The sequence below is a fragment of the Octodon degus genome, unplaced genomic scaffold (genome assembly GCF_000260255.1).
Source record: "Octodon degus isolate 3935 unplaced genomic scaffold, OctDeg1.0 scaffold00328, whole genome shotgun sequence".
Classification (NCBI taxonomy): domain Eukaryota; kingdom Metazoa; phylum Chordata; class Mammalia; order Rodentia; family Octodontidae; genus Octodon; species Octodon degus.
Window position 1 is genome coordinate 428,420 of NW_004524904.1, and position 18,834 is coordinate 447,253.

Below are 18,834 nucleotides of genomic sequence, written 5' to 3' on the forward strand. Positions count from 1 at the left end.
AGCTCCGAGGGGTGCATCGATGGCCCTGAGCCATCAGTGGGAACTGAACTTGCATTGATTCCAGAAAGACCAAACAAAGGACACTCTCGATCTGTGTTGACGTGACCCCATTTATGACATTTAATGCATCTCACATTTCGAACCTGAATTCCAAAAGGCTGGTCTCGGATGTTCATATCATCTTTGGCATATTTTTCCCGTGGAGCCCCCTTTTGCCATTCAAATTTGTATTCCATTTCTCCTTCTGTTTCCTCTTTCTCTTTGTTTTCTTTTTTAGCTCCCGGTGGGGCCTCGTACATGAAATTAAGCCCATTCTTTACACGTTCATCTCCCATAAGCAATCTGTTATCATATGATTCTTGTTCTTTGAGATATTGCTGCATTAATTCTTCTTGCTTCTTCTTATCATATGATATTTTCTGTTCTGCCATCCATACCTTCTTGATATTGGACTTGGAGGCAGGATGAAAGTCCTTTTTGCACATGAAGTTGGCGAAGGATTTTCCCATCTTGGAGTCTCTGCTGCCGAAGGCAGCGGCTGGGTCTGGGAGAAACGTAAACAAAACTCTCTGGAGCATATATTAACGCTTCATTCCTCCTTATTGCTATCTTTTCTTGCAAGGCTGTGCATATTTTATTTGTCCATTCATTAGTTAACAGACATTCAGGATATTTCTGTGCTTCGACTATTATGAATAATAGATATAAACACTGATATATAAGCTTATGTGAACACATCTTCATTTCTCTTAGATGTATTTCTAGGAGTGGACCATATGGCAGCCTTTTGAGGAAAAATACCGGGTAGTTTTGCAAAGCAGCTGAACCATTCTGTATTACTATCAGCAGTATGTGAAGATTCCAATATCTTTACATTGTTGCTAAGAGTTAATATCTATCTTTTTTGATATGGTAGGAATAACTTTGTGAGTGAAAATGAGTGCTTGTTACTTATACCAGCCATGAACTGGGTGGGAACATCCCGAGCTAACCCTGGCATTTGATTGTCATAGACCCCTGGAACTGGAGCCTCTCAAAGAAGCACAAGAGGGGAAATGGTGACAATGTGGGGAGAAATGAAGCTGAGTCCCAGGAAGTACTAACACTTAAGTATATTCAATAAGGAGAATGTGTCCAGACATCATGATATCTGGTGGATAGTTGTTACAGTTTCTCAGGGTCAAGCAAGCATTTATTTATTTATTTATTTATTTATTTATGTATTTAGTATAGGGTCTACAGGCTCTCATTACACAGATCAGACTCATAGTGATCCTCCTGTTTTCAGCCTCCCTAGCGCTGGGATTACAGGTGCGTGCCACCACACCCAGTTTCGGTCATTGCCTCAGTGCACCCCAGGGGCAGGGCTGGTGGCACACCAGGGATCGAACCCTGGTCCTTGTGTCTACCTAAGAAGGTGCTTTAGTTCACTGAGCTATCTGGCCAGACCTCAAGCATTTATTTTTGAAAGAAATCAAGCCCTTTAATGTACAGGGATAATGATTATTACTGCTCTTAATGAGAACATGCAGCTATGTTCAGTAGGTAAAACAATTTGACCCTAGTGAACCGTGGCCATTTTGTCCCAAATTGCCTCCAAAAATGTAACAGATAATGCTGTGCCAAATTTCTAACTGTTCTTGTTCTCGTATGTTCCCAGGGATAGATTTTGATACTGAAGTACATTTTTCACCTGCCTGCTTGTGCAGGTTACTGGACTTTTAGGCTTTCCAAATATTCCTCATCTTACTTCTTTTGTATATTGTTAGTGACTGTGTGGTGGTGTTCTTGGAAGATATCTTAAGTGGATGTATCAAGCCCTGTGCCCGTCACTGCAACTCAAAGCCCATGGGACTAGCACTAGCTCACAGGGCTGCTGTGGGGTTGCTAGGTGACAGAGAATGTCCTAGACATCAGCAGATCCACAGGGCAAGACAATCATAAATAATCAGTGGTGCTAGCACAACAAATTGCTGCTGGCTCTTCACACCCAAGAAATATATTCTTTTTCATTTAACAGATCTGGTGCTTGAGTGGTTATCTATTGGTGAAAACTATGTGTCTAGAAGTTTCTCTTTTCTATTTGCTGCCGGAAAGCTCAGATGAAGTTTTCATTCAACCAGAATAACTAGTTCATCAATGTTCTGAATGTAACAATTTCTAAACTCCTTCCAATTTTTAATTGTATAAATTGTCTTAATCACATGGTTTTTAAAAACATTGTTAGCTGCCTTTGAATTTATTTTGAAAGTTTGAGTTTAAATGATTGCTTAAATTCCCACCCATAAGATGTAACTGTCTTCACTCTCCAGAATTGTAGGCCTCTTGAACATGCTTATGATTTAATGAATTAGCTATCCTTTTCAGTTCCTTCATTCTCCGAGCTTACAACATCTGGGGTCATCATATTACCGTGAAAGTATAAGAATATCTTTGGGAAATCTTCTAGAATTTAATTAGACCATGCAAAATGCTTCTGAAGAGACATTTATCTGAAATCACCTGCAGGAAAATGGCCTCACATCTGAACTGCAGACTCTGATGAGGTTGTCAGTCTAGCCCTCAGTGGAGGTGTGCACCCGTGGCGTGGTCTCTCTCATCTCCTCCAAGGAGCAGGCCAACCTGCTTCCTTGGAGCTCAGAAGAGCAGCAGCCTGTGGAGAGTTCTGTAGCCTACACTCCTTAGGGAGCGTGGCAGCCCCAGGGAGTATCCGCCTCTGAGGACTGCACTTCATACAGCACTGTCCCAGAGATGGGAGGGGCCCCCTTTGGGCTTCATTCTGTGCCCTATCTGTATTAGAGTTTTTCTCCACCAACCTTCCTGGTACTTTGGGGGTCTCTTGTGGACATGCACATGGAAGTGTAAAGCTAGTCACCTGAGGCTCATGTTCTCAGCTGAGGAACAGGCAGCATCCTGCCTCTTTCCTCAGCTCTCATACTCTCCATACCTGACCTTTTCACACAGTCTGCCTGGTGCTGCGTTCCTCATGTTTTGTGATTTTCATTGGTGATTTCACTGTTTAAGGCCCCCCCAAGTACCATGTTCAAGTGCTGGCTCATGTTCCCAATGTCCAGGACTAAGTTACACAGCTAGCTATGAGTTCAATGTTAATAAATCACCAAAATATATTCAGTGAAGTGGCTCTAGACTGAAACAAACATAAAACAAAGCTATGTATTGATTGACTGAAAAGAACGTGACCAGAGGCTTGCACGAACATAATCCTGTATCTTCCCTAAGAACAATGATTCAGTATTTCTGAATTCCGTATTTAGGGTAACTTTAAGGATAATCACTAAGCTGATTGCACATGTAAGTACACGGTGTCCTATAAGGAAATCTCTTTAAGGCATCTGTTCATTGGTGGTTTCAGGAAACTTCTTAGTCTAACCCCAAACCAAACAAGTTCCATGTTGACTGATCTCTAAGGCATTGGCCTGCTGCAGACACTTGTCCCAGCCAGACTCTCCCTTCTGACCCAATAACTTTATAGAAGATGGTAGCCACCTTAAGGGGTGAGAATTAGCTATTTCTCTTTCTGCCTTCTTTAGCCTTCATTTGTGGAAAGCATGTTTTCTGGATGAAGCATGGGGTTTTCCATTTCTTGATCTCTTTTTTCTGGAAAATTTCACATGACAAACTGTGACTATTAGGTGGTATTGAATTGAGCTTCTTTTTTAAAAAAAAAAAAAAACTAGTCGACGTCATGTCTAAGGTTTTTGTTCTAAACATCAGAATGTTCGTGCTCATCATGAGCATTTGAAAGTTGACAATGACTTTGATTCATTCTACATCCTTTAAGCCCACCTGATGCCTTTCTCTGCATTCAGATTTACTTGTTGATCACTTTAAGTGATTCATCCCCTGCTTCCCACTTCTTGGTGGCTCAGCACTGCTACTTAAAATAGCAGAAAAACATGGTGCAGTGGGTTCCAGCACAAATGTGCCCCATTTCTGAGTGGGCGGCTCCTCCCTTGAGCTGCAGGCAGCCACCAGAAGTATGCACCCTCAGCTTCTCTTCTGGAGGCTGAAGCGGGAACATGCCACCAGCTCTGAAACTGTGCCCTTTCGGCATCACTTGTGGACTCCTGATCCTGTGTGTGTCAAGCAAGCCTCATGAGTCATCGAGCCAAGCCAGGCCCTGCACAGGGATAGTGATGAAGTCAACTTCCACTGACATCATGTGAAGGGATCACAAAGAGGTTGCTTTGATGAGCAGTCAGGAGGAAGTGTTCTGGTGAGACTAGTGTCTTGAGTGAGCTTATCTGTAGGCTGACTGGGCAATTGTTTAGTTAGAGATTAGGATAAAATCTTTTCCCAAACATATAACCAATGAGCAGGTTCCTTGGAGAGATTTCCTTATAGTGCACTGTGTACCTATATGTGGTAGTAGCTTAGTAATTATCTTTATTTACTAAGTTTATCAAACAGAAAGCCCAGTGGACAGGTAGTTGGTTTTTAGCAATGACAGAAGTGGTTTGGCAAAAGGATAGTGACTGTCACCACCACCAAATGGTTTCATTTGCTTCTGTATTTTCTGTGTCTCATTGCCTCCTAGCCTTCACTCCTACCTCTGCGTTGTGCTTCCAGCACTGGGGTGGCTACCTCCTGTGTGACTTGATGACATGCTGGTGGGACTTGGCTGAGGGACCCTGAGCCTTCCACACCACTTGCAATAGCTGGCCACCCTGCTTGATGAGGGACCAAGGGGACATGTGTACACAGAAGATCACAAGTTTTCATGACTCTTACTGTTAAACCTAGCCTCACTCTAAATGCAGGACCCCACTAGCAGGAGGAGGAGCCAGCCAGAGGCACCTCTTCTCTCTGAGGCCTGTGTCAGAGATGGTGGACGGCTAGCCCAGCATTTTCCAGAAGCTACTCCAGCTCCTGGTCAGCCTTCCCTTAACAGCCAGGTGAGAGTTAGGAGTGCTTGAGGGTCCTAGAGGAAGCCAGACATCTCCAGGGAACTGTGTGCTCAGGCATGAAGTCTGCCCTGGGGCAGGACCCTGTTCATGGAGTCTGTGAGGTGGTGCATCATGGGTGATATTGGCCAAGCTCCCAAGGGTATGCACTACAGCTGCATTTAATAGCCTGTCATGCTTCTTTCCAGGTCACTCTGGCCGAGTCACCAATACCAAGAAGTAAAGGAGAATGGCAGTGCTCTGGTCACATGCTTTCCGTAGTATAGGATCAGTGGAAGATGGCTGAGTGTGGTTTCCTGGATGGGTGGAAGTGAAATCCAGGTGACAGTTTCAGGGAGTTGAGAGTTGGGAGAGAGGTTCAAGGGATGTATCTTCAAGATTTCAGGCAGAACTTGTTTGAAGGTAACATATAGTTCATTTCTTAGGATGGGAAGAATGTTTTCGAAGGCAGAGAAGAGGAATTTAGGAAATGTTCATAAATCAGGACATAAGGAACAGGTTATAGTCCAAGGTATGGCTAGAGGCAGTCAAGTCAAGAACAGGTAGAATGAAGTGAAAGTAGGGAGACAGGGCCACTCTGATGGACATCTCAGAGGTGTTCACTGTCCCCAGTGACAGCCACCATTCGTGGTGCCTACCTAAGTGCCAGGTGGTTCTCACATATTTTCTTCTGATTCTCATATAGCCCCTTCATGACCTACAATGAGAAAACTGGGGCCTAGGTGGGTAGTTCCTGGGGTACAAGGAGGAGAGAGGTGAGTGCAGTCAAGTGACTGGTAGGGTTGGTTCCACTAGTGCCTTACTGCTCTCAGGCACCTGGCAACCTGTCAGAAACACTGACTGTTGGCCCGATCCTCAGAGAGGATCGGACTGCTCCTGATGAGATCCCAGACACCGAGCCGGACTGCTCCTGATGAGATCCCAGAACAGTGAAGGTGAGAATCCCTGCTCTCCCCGAAATTGAGAATGTTGGCTGGGCTCCTGGGCAGGTGACGTCAGGCGAGCAGGATGAGGGCAGAGGCTGGAGGGGAAATTGTATAGTAGTCATGGAAGTAGAGTGAGGCACACTGAGAACGGTCCTAGAAGGTTATCGTACCCACTAATTTATAGGTCAAGTTTAAACTGGGGCGTGACTTTAGATCTGTCTCCTAAGCAAATGCCCAGGCAACCTCAGTCAACTCTAGTTTTCTGATTTTCTGAGCTGCTGCTCTCCTGGGAGTGTCAGGCCCTAGCTGGCCAATCTGTTGTCAGAAGACTGACAAGGCTGTGGCATGTCTTGTTATTTCACAGCTCAGTGCCCTCTGTACATGCAGTCCCTTCGCTGTCTTCATTATCTGACTTGACCTTTACAGTCTCCCATTGAATGCTCTCTGTTTTGGAAAGCCCTCCTTGACTGCCCCTGGGCCCCATCTGCTTTGGGACACCTTCTCTGTGTCTCCGCTTGCCCCTCTGAAGGCCGCAGTTAGTACGTGGTCTTTGAAGGCCGTGGCAGGGTGCCTGTCTCTCGGTAAGTGTACAGCAGGGAGTGCTGGCTTCTGTTATTAACCTGAGAATGGGACTAGGTGCAGCTAGGAGAGAACACAGGGCAGACGGGGAGCAGCACAGCATAGGGGATGGAAACCACCAAAGGTCTCAGGAGAAGCCACCCTGTAATGGTTAGCATAGGGTATTCTGTGCCAGAAAGGGAGGGTGCAAAGACGCAAGAGGCAGGAGACTGTTGGGTTTTCTTTATTTATATATTGTCTATGTCTAAAGCATGCAATGTGGCATTTTGATACACGTGTCTGTAGAGGTTTTGAATGGCTGTGCTTGCTACAGTCAATTCTAACATGGAATGGGAAGAAGCATTCATTTAGAGAAACTGGTTCATCGAGATCATTCTACTTTTAAGAAAGCTTTGTCCTTGATTTTAAGGGTAGAACAAATTGATGATATGAATTTGTTTTCCTTTTGGATCATAAATAAGTCTCTGTGCCTTGATTACACCCTTATGATCAATGCACTGTGCCTAGATGTCACTTATATACATTTTATAGAACCTGAAATTATGAGTTTACCACTTGGGTAGTTGTTTTAATAATTTTGAGTCTCTGCTTCTATCCTGTCAATTCTCTCTACATTTTAGTTCAAATCAATTGTTTTTTCTGTATTTAGGACAGAGTTTACAGGGTCTCACTACATAGATCTGACTCATAGTGATCCTCTTGTTTTCAGCCTCCCAAGTGCTGGGATTACAGGCATGGACCACCATGCCCAGTCTCAATCACCATCTCAGTCTGCCCCGTGGGTGGGGCCAGCATGGCAGGCCAGGGATCGAACCCAGCAGCTATAAATCAATTCTTTCTTAAAAAGGCATAGAATAGTTTCCCACGTAGAAAAATATGGTCAAGTTGATTACTTTGGTTTTTAAAAGTCACTGACTATCTCTTAGCCGGAGAGCAGTGTGAGAAATGCTTTGGAGGGACACAGTCTTAAACCAGAAGGTCCCTTTGCCCTTCAAGAAGCTGCCACCTGAGAAAGAAGTGGTCATGAGTGGAGCTGATGATGGTAGACCCAATAGAGTGAGGCTCACTGGAAGAGAGGCAGGACGGTGTGGGTCCTGAGGGAGCGTAACTAATCCTGGCCAAGAAGTGGCACAAGATGATGCTTTTGGATGAAGGTGGTCATTTACCTGTACCTTGAGGTTGGATCTTCTTTACAGGAAGAAATAGGGTGAAGAGCATTCTAGGTGGATAAAATAGTACATAAAAACAAGCTTTCATTTTTATGACTACATTGTGGTGAAAAGAGAGAATCATCAGGTGTTTCTGTATTTGTGCTAAAGTGTAACTGTCCTCAAAAGGAGTTATTACATAAAGAGTGCAGATGTATAAGTGTAAATACATATTTTATCTCAGTTAATTCTCACCAAGCCCCTGTGAGGTAGGAAAGTAATACTGTCCTCATTGTACAGATAAAAATCCCAAGGCTAAGACAGGATGGCCATTTTGCTCAGGGCCACAGAGCCAGCACTTGGCAGGGCTAGATCTGAACCCAAAGCTCACAGTTTCCCAGCACTTTTTTTAAAAAAATGTATTTGGTTTCCTCAGGGTCTTACTATATAGCTCAGATTGATGGTGTTCCTCCTGCTTTCAGCCTCCCCCGCGTTGGGATTACAGGCATGTGCCGCTACGCCCAGACTCAGGCCAGCTCAGGCATCCTTGGGGCTAGGGCCGGTATGGCATGTGGTGCCGGGGACTGAACTGTGGTCCCTGCGCTTGCCCAGGCTTGCCTAAGCAGATGCTTTAACCTGCTGAGCTATCTCACTGACCCTCCCAGCACTTCTTGTTGCTGTTCTGTGGACCCCTTCAAAAGACTGACAGTCACTTGTTCATTCAGTCTGCATATCACAAATGTCCTATCCGTGCAGGTTCCTTGGGTACAGCAGTGACCACAGTGGTGGTCTCCCTCACAACACTACCAAGCAATGCCGTGGGCTCTGCTAAATGTACAGGGCAAAAGGAAGTGCAGATGATGCCCCTCCACTCTTCCGGGGCATAGAGGTTCCAGCTAAGTATAAAAGTGACTTAATCTATTATCTCCATCAAGTAGTTCAAAAGGCACAGTTCTCACCAAGAAGTCACAGGTGGAAAATGGAGAATGTTTAGAAATATATAAAAATGTATAAAAGTCAACTCTAATAACGTCCTTGAAAAAAACTATATATTTCTCCCTCCCCAATACCCCACCCCAGAAGTAACTGCTGTCAATGATGTGGAGTTCACTGCTTTGGAATTTATTACTCACATTGATAGATATGATTACTTAAGCTTGCATATACAATCTATCTATCTATCTATCTATCTATCTATCTATCTATCTTTCTTTCTTTCTTTCTTTCTTTCTTCTTTCTCTCTTTCTTTCTTTCTTTCTTTCTTTCTTTCTTTCTTTCTTTCTTTCTTCCTTCTTTCTTTCTTTCTTTCTTAAAAAGGACCATATTCCTCTTTCTAAATGCAGTATGACCTTGGTCATAGTATTTAGTTTATCTTCACTAGGAGTTGCCTCCTGGGGCTGGACACCAGCAGGGTTTTCAGCAGCTGGAGGACATGCTGGGACTGCTTTCCCCTGCGTAGCCTGGGGCAGTGTTCTTCAGTATGCAAAACCTGGGCCGGGAAGAGAAGTGTCTCATGACTCCACTGCAGAGCTCCCAGGACTCCAGAAGTCAAGGAGTCACTCATCCTCGCCGCACAGCTCTCCCTGCTCTCTCTGTGAACCTGCAGGGATCCACCCACAGTAGGTCAGACTTGACAGGCTCTGAGAAACTGTTATGAAGGGTACAGTTTGTATCCCAAGTGCAAAATGCCTCTAAGATATTTCTTCAGATGTTGAAAGTCACTGAAATACTTCAACAAGGAAAACATCCAAGCACATGAAACTAAAACGCTTATAAGTAAGCTTATCTTTCTCTGTAAGCACCCCAAATGATATAAAGTGGGATGTAGTACCTATACTGCTGTCCTCGGAAGGGAAACAAGTAGTACATATTTGTTACATTTTATGCTGTATTAATTATGTGAAATGCTCACAGATATGAATGGAGTCCTTGTGTGATAAATAATCTGACACACTCCAACGATCATCATTTGTGCCCATGACATTTATTTGCAGAACTCCATAGAGCTGAGTAATATCTGAACATTGTCTCTATGGGACAGTTTGTGTAGTCTGTTCCACTTGGTATGTCAAAGGCGACATTACAGGGGTCTCCATTCTGCTCCATAGAGTAAGTCAAATCTCTTCTGTCCTTGGGGACTTCACACCTGCTGTCCTTCTGGGCTGCTAACCGCAGCCTCCTCATCTAGAGTGTGTTATCCCTCTAATTGCTGCCTATTATTTTATCTGATTTGTTGCTCTTGTCACAGTCTGTCGTCATCGTGCTCATTTGTTTATTCCTCTTCCCAGCACACAGTGGACTCCTAAGTAAACACCTGCCCAGTGAGTAGAGTTTTCCTGGTCATTCTGCCCCCTCACGCCCTCCTCAGTGATCCACTCAGCACTAGTCATGCCTGCTCTAAATCAGAGTGCTGGGCAGTCATGAGCCATAGTGACCTCAGTGAAGATTCATGTGAATAATTCTTAGCCCTTCAGATACCCAGATGCATTTGAAAGTAAACACCAGATAGCAATAAAGATATAAAGAATACAACATAAATACCAGGTATGAATCCTCCTTACATATATATATCCATCTGTCTTAAATGAGAACCCCAAGCTTAACCCATGGCCCTCATGAATTGCCCCTATGCTGTGGGCTTGGCCCACATTCAGGTTTGGTCTGTTTCTAGTGGTGTATGTTCACAGGACATGGTGATTACAGCCATCTTGGGGAGTTAGCTTTGTCCTCTGTACCCACAGGGATACCACCTCATCTGGCTCACAACTTAGCTACCCCTGACCCAGGAGTCCTAGTCACTGACCTCCCAGCACTAACAAAGGAGCTCCAGGGCAGTGGTTGCCACCATGTCCCGTGTCACTCCAGGCTTCCTGTATGCAAGATAACCTAAAGCTATTGGATATGACCCAGATTCTCCAAGGACAATACAGTAGAAAACAAAAGGCGCCTGTAGAAAATTGTACTGATAGAGTTAAACATATGAACATTTTTATCTTGTTATAAAGCAGCACTCCTTTTGTAAAATTAGTTTTTGTAAGATGCGATATTAACATGTTAGTGCACTGACAGCCTTTAGTGAAGGATTTGTAAGAAACACCCCATCAAGTGGGCCTGGGGTTTGCAAGGATGCAAATGTTTATACTGTTTCACATGGGAAGTCCCTTTCTGGGTTCTACGTTTGTGTTTGTTATTTCATGTTCCCATTTGAGCATTCTTCAGAAGGTGTATTAGTCTGTTTTCTATTACTGTGACAAAATGGCTAAGGCCGAGAACTTTAAAAAGATGTTTGTTTATCTCAGTTTTGGAGGCTGAGAGCCCAGTTGCAGTGGCACCATCCTGTGGCCTCTGATGAGGCCCCACTGGGTATATCAGGGTCAGGTAGGTAGTGTTAGGGTGGGGTTAGGGTCAGGCTTACCCTTTATAACAGCAATCTTTCCTGGCACACCTCCCCCACACCACCATGAGGACCAAGCTTCCAGCCTGCAAGCCTTCAGGAGACCAACGATAGCTAAACTGCAGCAGACAGCACCTTTTCATGGTGGCGACAGCAAATTGCAAACATTTTTATGTGCTTATTTGGTGGGAATTTTATTTCTATATTTATTCCTCTTGACTTGGAAAGTAGTATTTGCTGTTTCATACCCCAAATATAGGCTTACTTTTAAATTGCTATATATTTGAAAGCTGTGTCCTGGTTTTGGTTCACTTTTCGTTATATCTTATATTTTGACCTGCTGTTTTTCTTTGTCCTCTTTCATCCATTTCACAGGAAATGGAAGCTCAGAGAGGCTGAATCTTACCAGTGCATTATTGCCTCCCACCCCCGCTCCCCACTGAGGCTCTCTCCTGCCTCTTTACTCATCATGCGTGGGTACTACAGACTTCCCAGGGGCACATTTTCCACATAGGCAGGATTTGCTCCATCAGCCACCAACCTGAGGAATTACCTTCTTAATCACTCTGGAAATCTACCCCACCACTCTGTGTCTTGAATAGTCACCTCAGAGTGTGGCCTTTTCAGATCAGATCAAGGCCAGCCTAGTGACCCTCCTACCTTGGCCAAAGCTGGCTGTGGATGAACCTGAGACTACTGAGTGTACCAAATGCTCCTGTTTCTCTGTCGCTGTTTCTTGGTCACAGCTGCCATGTCCTGGGACCATCACTAGGTCTTTGTGGCTTCAGATGATTTCTTAATTTGTAGACATGTTTATCTGAGGTAAGGCCCAGATTTACCTCCACCCCTGCTATGGGCCCGGTACTCTTGGGCCAAAGCCTGGTACATCCACACTGTGCTCAGGCTGTGATAGTTAGGAACCTTGATGTTCAGCTAAAAAGGCAGAGGGGAGGTCATTCTGAACTGTCCTGAGAAGTCTCTTATCCCAGAGTAAGAGCAGGTTGAGGTTCTTCAACTCCTCTATCCCATGAAGTGGATGACACAGAGCAGGTCTCTTTGAGGAATTTTACTTAATATCATCTTGAGACTCCATATTGTTGTTTTTAAAGGGAGATACATTTCTAAATTCTTGAATGGACAGTTTTGCATATTCATGCCAACAATGAAACATATTGTAAATCTAACTTCACCACTTTCATTTTCTTTTTCTAATAAACATTAGTTTAATTTAAATTGGTAGCTATCTCAGTTACTGTTACCTCATTGCTGGGACAAAATACCTGACATGCAAAATTAAGGAAGGAAAGGTTTATTTAGCTCACAGTTCGTGGAGGGTTCAGTCCATACCCAGCTGGCTCCAAGGCAGAGTGGAAGTGGTTCATGGTGGCAGAAAACAGCAAAACAGCAAGAGCAAAAGGGAGGAGCCATGGCTGCAGCAACAATGGTAGTAGCAGAGAGCAAGTCTGGCTCCCTTATGTTGCATTCAGGCTATCCATCCCAGGCATTCATACCCATAATCCCAGCAGCACTCACAGCCATAATCCCAGCACTGGATCAAGAAATAATCCCAAACTCTAGAAGACTGCCCCATAACTGCGTGAGGCATTGAGGGGACAACTAGACACAAAGCATAAAAGTATCACAAAAAATGTTACAGCTTCATCTATGACATTCAGTGAGGGAGAATGGAGGCTGGTGTTATTCCTTATTGTTACAGTACTTGGCTTAGTACTTTAATGGCTCTCAACTTATGAAATAAAATAAATATACACCACCTCGTGAAATCACTGATTGCTTTCTTAAACTCTTGTCCACCTGTAATTAAATTCTTATATCACACTTCACTGAACACTGGTGAGTATGTGGAGTTAAGATGAGCATGCACATGTAATAAAATTGAGGAATTTAGGTTCATTGGTGGCACCACCTAAAAAGCAAGCTTACTTAATTCCAAATTCCCAGTCCTTTGATGATTTCTGTTGTAAACAGGATTTCTTCTTATACTACAAAACGTGGAACGTGACTTGAACAAGAGTTGCTGTCCTCAGTTAGCTACTTTTGTTTTATGGTCAACTGCATTCCTGATGTTGCAGAAGTTCTGTTCTCTTAGACCTGCTGAAGTCTGAGATGACCCTGTGGAGAGAGTGCCGCCTCCGTCAGAACAGAGGGCCCTGCACCCTCGCTTCCTCGGCCGCACCTGTGGGTCATGAATGGGTGTCGAGTGTCTTGCAGGTGCTTCTTTGATTTGCTGTCATCAGAGCCCATGTTGCAGATGTGCATCTCCATATGTTATAGGTCTGTGACCTCAGGGCTGGCCAGGTTAAAAACCACCCAGTTTACCTAGCAGATTGATGGCAGAGGAAGACATTGAGCACAGGTCTCTCTGCCCCAGTCTGCTCTTGACGTATTGCCCTGAACCACTCCCATGCCCCTCTGAGCCAGCTCTGGGTTTCTGTGCAGTAAGCGTGATGACTCAGTCTCCTGCAGCCACTCAGAGAGGTGCAGACAGGAACAGGGATGCAGTACGCACTTGTGCTGCCCTGTATGCCAGCAGCATTGGTGCCACAGTGTAGAAGGTCATCATCTTCCCCTGCTGCCCTGTCTTTTCCAGATGCAGGGAGGCGTGCCTCCCACAGGGCCGCCTTTATCCTGTCCCTCTGGTGGGGGTGCACTGAGGAGGTGCAGGTAGCTGGAATATGCTGACTGAACAGGAATGGTATCCCAAGAAGGGCATGCATGTGAGGGCTGCCCTTGTGCTGCTCTTTATCACTAGTGTCTCAGTTACTCTTCTCTCTTCGCTGGGACAAACACCCAACAGTCAAAATGAAGGAAGGAAAGGTTTATTTAGCTTAGAGTTGCTGAAGGTTCAGTCCATACTCAGCTGGCTCCAAGGCAGCAGGGCAGAGGACAGCAGTTCATAGCAGTTGAGAAAGCAGAGAGCAAGGGAGGAGGAGGGGCAACAATGGCAACAGAGAGCAAGTCTTTCTCCCTTGTGTTGCATTCAGGCCAGCCGCCCCAGGCTGGGTGCAGTTCTCACCCATAATCCTAGGAGCATGCACACCCATAATCCCAATGGACCATGAGTTAATCACAAACTCTAGAAGTCCACCCCGTGACTGCATGAAGCTTTGGGGAACAACTAGACACAAACCATAACAGTTGGGTAAATGGGGTCAGTCCCCAGGCTGAGTGTGGGTATTGGGGTGCTCACAAGCACACAGGGTGTTCCGGAGCCCTGGGCTGTGTTGCCTTTGCTGTCCCCTACCCTTCCTGTCTCAGGCATGTGTGCCCGTGCCACCAAGGCTGGCTCATCTGTGCTCACCTGCACGCGCCTGCTCAGTGAATTCCGAGAGCCCTGTGCTGCAGGGGCCAGCATTGTGCCTGTGAGAGTTAAATTTCCAAATGTAATGCAGATCAGTACTCAGAAAGTATTTTGAAAACCACTTACTAGGATAAATGACTCCTTAAAACAGGCATACAGAATATAAGCCATAATATATTAGAAGATTTTAATAGCAATTAAATTACATTTCCAAGGATGTCACAGCAGCAGAAGCACTCGAAGTTTCTAAGCACTCATTTTCAGTTTCTCTTCTAATCTCCTTGCTGGTGGGGAACCACTGTCTCCCAGCCCCAGCCATGGAGCGCACTTGGAGAGGGTCCCTGCTGTGGGGCTCTGAGGGTGGCCTCGGGACCACCTGTGGTGGTCTGCATTTGTGCCTGCTGCTGGGAGCTGGGTGCTAAGGCAGCTTGGCAAGCCCAGGCTCCACATCCTTGCTGGCCCCTCATGGCACCTGCACCTCACCCCTCAGCTGTGTTCTGACTTAGTTCCTGTCCTGGAGCCCTGTCTGGTGAGGCTGTGGTTCTGAGATGGTCTCACCAATGTCCTTGACCCTGGAGTGCTGTCCTAGAGTCTGGTCGTTGGTCTTCTAGTCCAGTGTGCTAGACACTAGCTGCTGCTGTAAAAAATTACATTTTAAGTGGCTTACAAAAATAGAGCTTAATTTCCTTATAGTTTCTGTAGGCAAAAAGTGTAAGGTGAGTTTCAGTGGTAAAGTCCAGAAGTTGGCAGAGGTAGTTCCTCTTAGAGGCTCTGAGGAGAATGCTTCTGGCTTCTGTTGGCTGCCAGCAGTCTTTGCCTTGTGGCCACATCACACCAGCCTCTGCTGCCTTTTCCTCTGCTTCTGTTAAATTTCCCCGGCCTCTCTCTTACCAGAGGAATTCTGGTTACATGTAGGACCCCTAATAAGCTAAAATAATTTTTCTGTCTCAGGATCCTGAACCACATCTATAAAGTTCCTTGTGTTAGTCACTTGCCTGCTACTGTGCAAAAAGCACTTGAGAAAATTAACTTAAAGGAGGAAATATTTGTTTTTGCCTCCTGTTTTCAGAGATTGCAGTCCATAGTCTTGCGACTTTGATGCTTCTGGGCCTCAGGCAAGACACTGCATCATGGTGGAGAGGGCAGAATAGCACAGAGCTGCTTATCTCCTGGCCGCCAGGAAGGAGGGAAGACGGGCCCCAGTGTACCCTTTCAAGAGCGCACCCTCAGTAGATGTAGCTATGTCTTCCAAGTAGGCATCCTGAAATTTCAAGTACTCTCCCCACTGCCACAGGGTAGGGACCAAGCCTTTGGGAGACATTCCCAGCTCAGTTTCCGGGGATTAAGGTCTAAAACTTTTTGAAAACACTTTCAGCCTTACCACAGCTAGGTTTGGAAGTCTATGTCATGTCAGCCTGACTCACCGTAAGTTTTGCTCCTATCACGCACCCCCAGCCCTTCTCCTCCTGCTAGACTACCTGGGACATGGACTCACCTATGGGGTGATCTGAGGTTGTCAGACTCTAGGGGAACTGGTGTCTGCTGGGGACTTTACAGATTACTCCACTTTATACAACAGCCTAGGTGCTGTGGCTTTCAGCATAAAGATGAGGGAACTAAACCTAGAGGTCAGATAACTCACGGACCGTGGCCTCATGGCAACAGAAGGGGGAGCCACAGGCAGGCCTGGGCAGTCCCGCTCCAGAGCCAGAGTCCTGACGTTTTGTGCCAGACTATCTGTCCCGTGGACAGAAACAGGCCCCTAGATTTGAGCTACATACAGCATGTCCCTCTCCCAAAGGACCAGTCATGTGGGAGGACTCACACGCAAGCTGGTACCTGGGGGCCCAGCCGTTTTCCTCTCTCTGCCAGCCTGCAGGATGCACCTTCCCAGGAAGGGTCAGCCAGGCTGAGTTGCTTGGCTCTGCCCCACGTCACTGATGGAACTCAGGAGCCTGAGCTTTTAACTCGCCATGAAGTGTTCCTGCCTGGAAGTCAGATGTTAGAGCACTCAGAAGGACGCTCACACCCCATGCTGGGGGAGACCTTTCCTCCTTTCTGGATGCTGTGGGCCCTACTAGATCAGGGATCCCCAAACCCTGGGACGTAGATCAGTTTCAGTTGTGGCCTGTTAGAAACTGGGCTGCACAGCAGGAGATGAACAGCAGGTGAGGAAGTGAAACTTCTGCAATTTACAGCTGCTCCCTATCCTACCCATTCCTGCCTGAGATCTACTTCCTGTCAATTCAGCAGTTAGATTCTCACAGGAGCTGAAACTTGTGAATGGTGCATTCCAGGAATCTGTGTTGTGTGCTCCTCTGAATCATCCTGAAACTACAATCCCGTACACACTCACACCTGCTCTGTGGAAGAACTGCCTTCCACACAACTGGTCCCTGCTGCCCGCTAGGTGGGGAACCTCTGCTCTAGAACCCTCTGTTTGGAGGCAGTGCTGGCAGTAGGTGTAGTAGAGAGAGCAGCAGCTGGGAAAGGCGGTTAGGGCGTGAATTATCCTCCCTGACAGTGAAGTTGGAGTCCTGGTGGGGCAATGTTCGGCTGACTCAGGAAAGCTGGGAGTCTGGGAGCTCTGCCTGGTGGCCCCAGGTAGCAGCAGCCAGATGTGGCTTATAGAGCAGAGCTCTCTTCCGAAGGCTTCCTGGCTGAGGCTGCTGGGAGTCTTTGTTGGTGGAACCACACAATGCCAAGCAAAAGGAAGTGTGCTGAGGCTGAGACTTAAACCCTACATCGACCTTCGGGACCCTCCATGGGGATTCCTATGCCAGCAGCGTCATAGTCCAGAGTCGCCACCCCAGGCTCCTGGAACATTCCCCTGGAGTACAAATCTCATTAAAGTCCATGTAACTTAAATACTTTTTAATAAAAAGGCATGGATATTCAGTAGTGTGGATTAGAATACCAATTTTTTCATGATTTTAAATTAGATAAGTAAGTACTGAAGTGGTTTCTTTAATGAACTATTCTAGAGCAGTCTTAGACCTACAGCAGAATTGTGCAGAAAGTATAGAGTTCTCAGAGACCCCCTCCCTCCACACATGTGAAGTTTCCTGTTACCATCGTCCCCTCCAGAGTGGTAGGTACCTTTGTCACACCTGGTGAATGTGCACTGACACATGGTCACCCCAAGTCCACAGACCACAGTGAAGTTCACCCTTGGTGCTGCACATTCACGTTTTGACAAACGTATATTGACACGTATTCAGTGTTGGTGTATCACATGTGATAGTTTACTGCCCAAAAGTCATCTGTCTTCTATCCTTGCACTTCTTCCCTTCCTTAATCCCTAGTAACCACTGATTTTATTATTATTATTATTATTATTATTATTATTATTATTATGTCTCCCAAATTGTTACGTAGTTGGAATTCTACATGTAACTTTTGTTAACAGTTTTTCTCCCAAGGGCTGGCCAAATAGCTCAGCAGATTAAAGTGCCTGCAAACAGGCACAGGGGCTGGGAGTTCAATCCCCAGGTCTGCTGTGTCAGCACCCCCCCTGGGGGGGCGCGCTGAGACAGCAATTGAGACTGGGTGTGGTGGCGCGCTCCTGTAATCCCAGCTCTTGGGAGGCTGTAACCAGACGGATCACTACAAGTCCGATCTAGTCATGAGACCCTGAACACCCTGTAGACCCTTCCCTAAAAATACAAAAAATACAAAAACAGAAAAAAGGTACTTCTCTCATTTAGTATTATGCATTTAAGGTGTTTTTGTGTTTTTTATGGCTTCGCAGATCATTTCTTCTTAGTGTTGAGTAATATTCCATTGTCTGGTTATACTATAGTTTATTTGCCTCCTGAAGGATATTCTGGTTGCCTCCAAGTTTATGCAGTTATGAATAAAGTCATAAGAAGTATCTATGTGTGAACTTGTATTTTCAGCTCATTTGGATAAATGTCAAGGCATGCAGTTTCTGGGTCATGTGTTAAGAATGTGTCTTTTTTGTTAAGCAACTACCTTCCAAGGGGCTGTGCCATTTTGCAGTCTCATGAGGGATGAGAATTCTTGCTGCCCATCCTTGCCAGCACTCACTGCTGCTGAGTTCGGGACTTCTACTCTGCTAATAAATGGTAGTGGTGTCTGGCTTTGGTTGTAATTTACATTTCCTTGAATACATGATTTTGAGCATACTTTCCTAAGCATGCCTGCCATCTATGTATTGTCTCTGATGATGATGTTTTTCCCACTTTTATTTTTTTTATTTATATTTTTTCCATTTTTAAATTGTTCATTCTCTTAGTGTTGGGCCTTAAAATGTTTTTGCATATTTTAGACAATACTGTTTCTTTTGTATATTTTAGATAACAATTTTTCTTTAGTATATTTTAGATAACAATCTTTCTAATATGTATCTTGCAAATATTTTTTCTCAGTCTGTGACATGTCTTCTCATTCCTTTGACAGTGACTCTTACAGAGCAGATGTTTTTAATTTTAATTCAACTTATTAATTAATTCTCCCAGGGACCATGTCTTTGATATTATATCTAAGAAGTTATCCCTAAAGTCAACATCATCTAGAT

At 45.2% G+C, this 18,834-nt stretch overlaps 1 protein-coding gene across 6 annotated transcripts in view; it reads left to right on the top strand.

Annotated features, from left to right (window-relative positions):
- Nucleotides 1–18,834, top strand: part of Pde8b (phosphodiesterase 8B) — a 263,896-nt gene that overhangs the window by 101,740 nt on the left and 143,322 nt on the right. Inside the window, exon 1 of one of the 6 annotated variants that reach the window (XM_023708080.1) lies at nucleotides 6,341–6,432. The exons of 4 other annotated variants lie outside the window; for them this stretch is intronic. The gene's annotated coding sequence lies outside the window, so the exon portion shown is untranslated. Of the gene's footprint in view, nucleotides 1–6,340; nucleotides 6,433–18,834 lie in introns of those variants that run through there. One more of the 6 variants, XM_023708081.1, reaches the window with a different exon arrangement.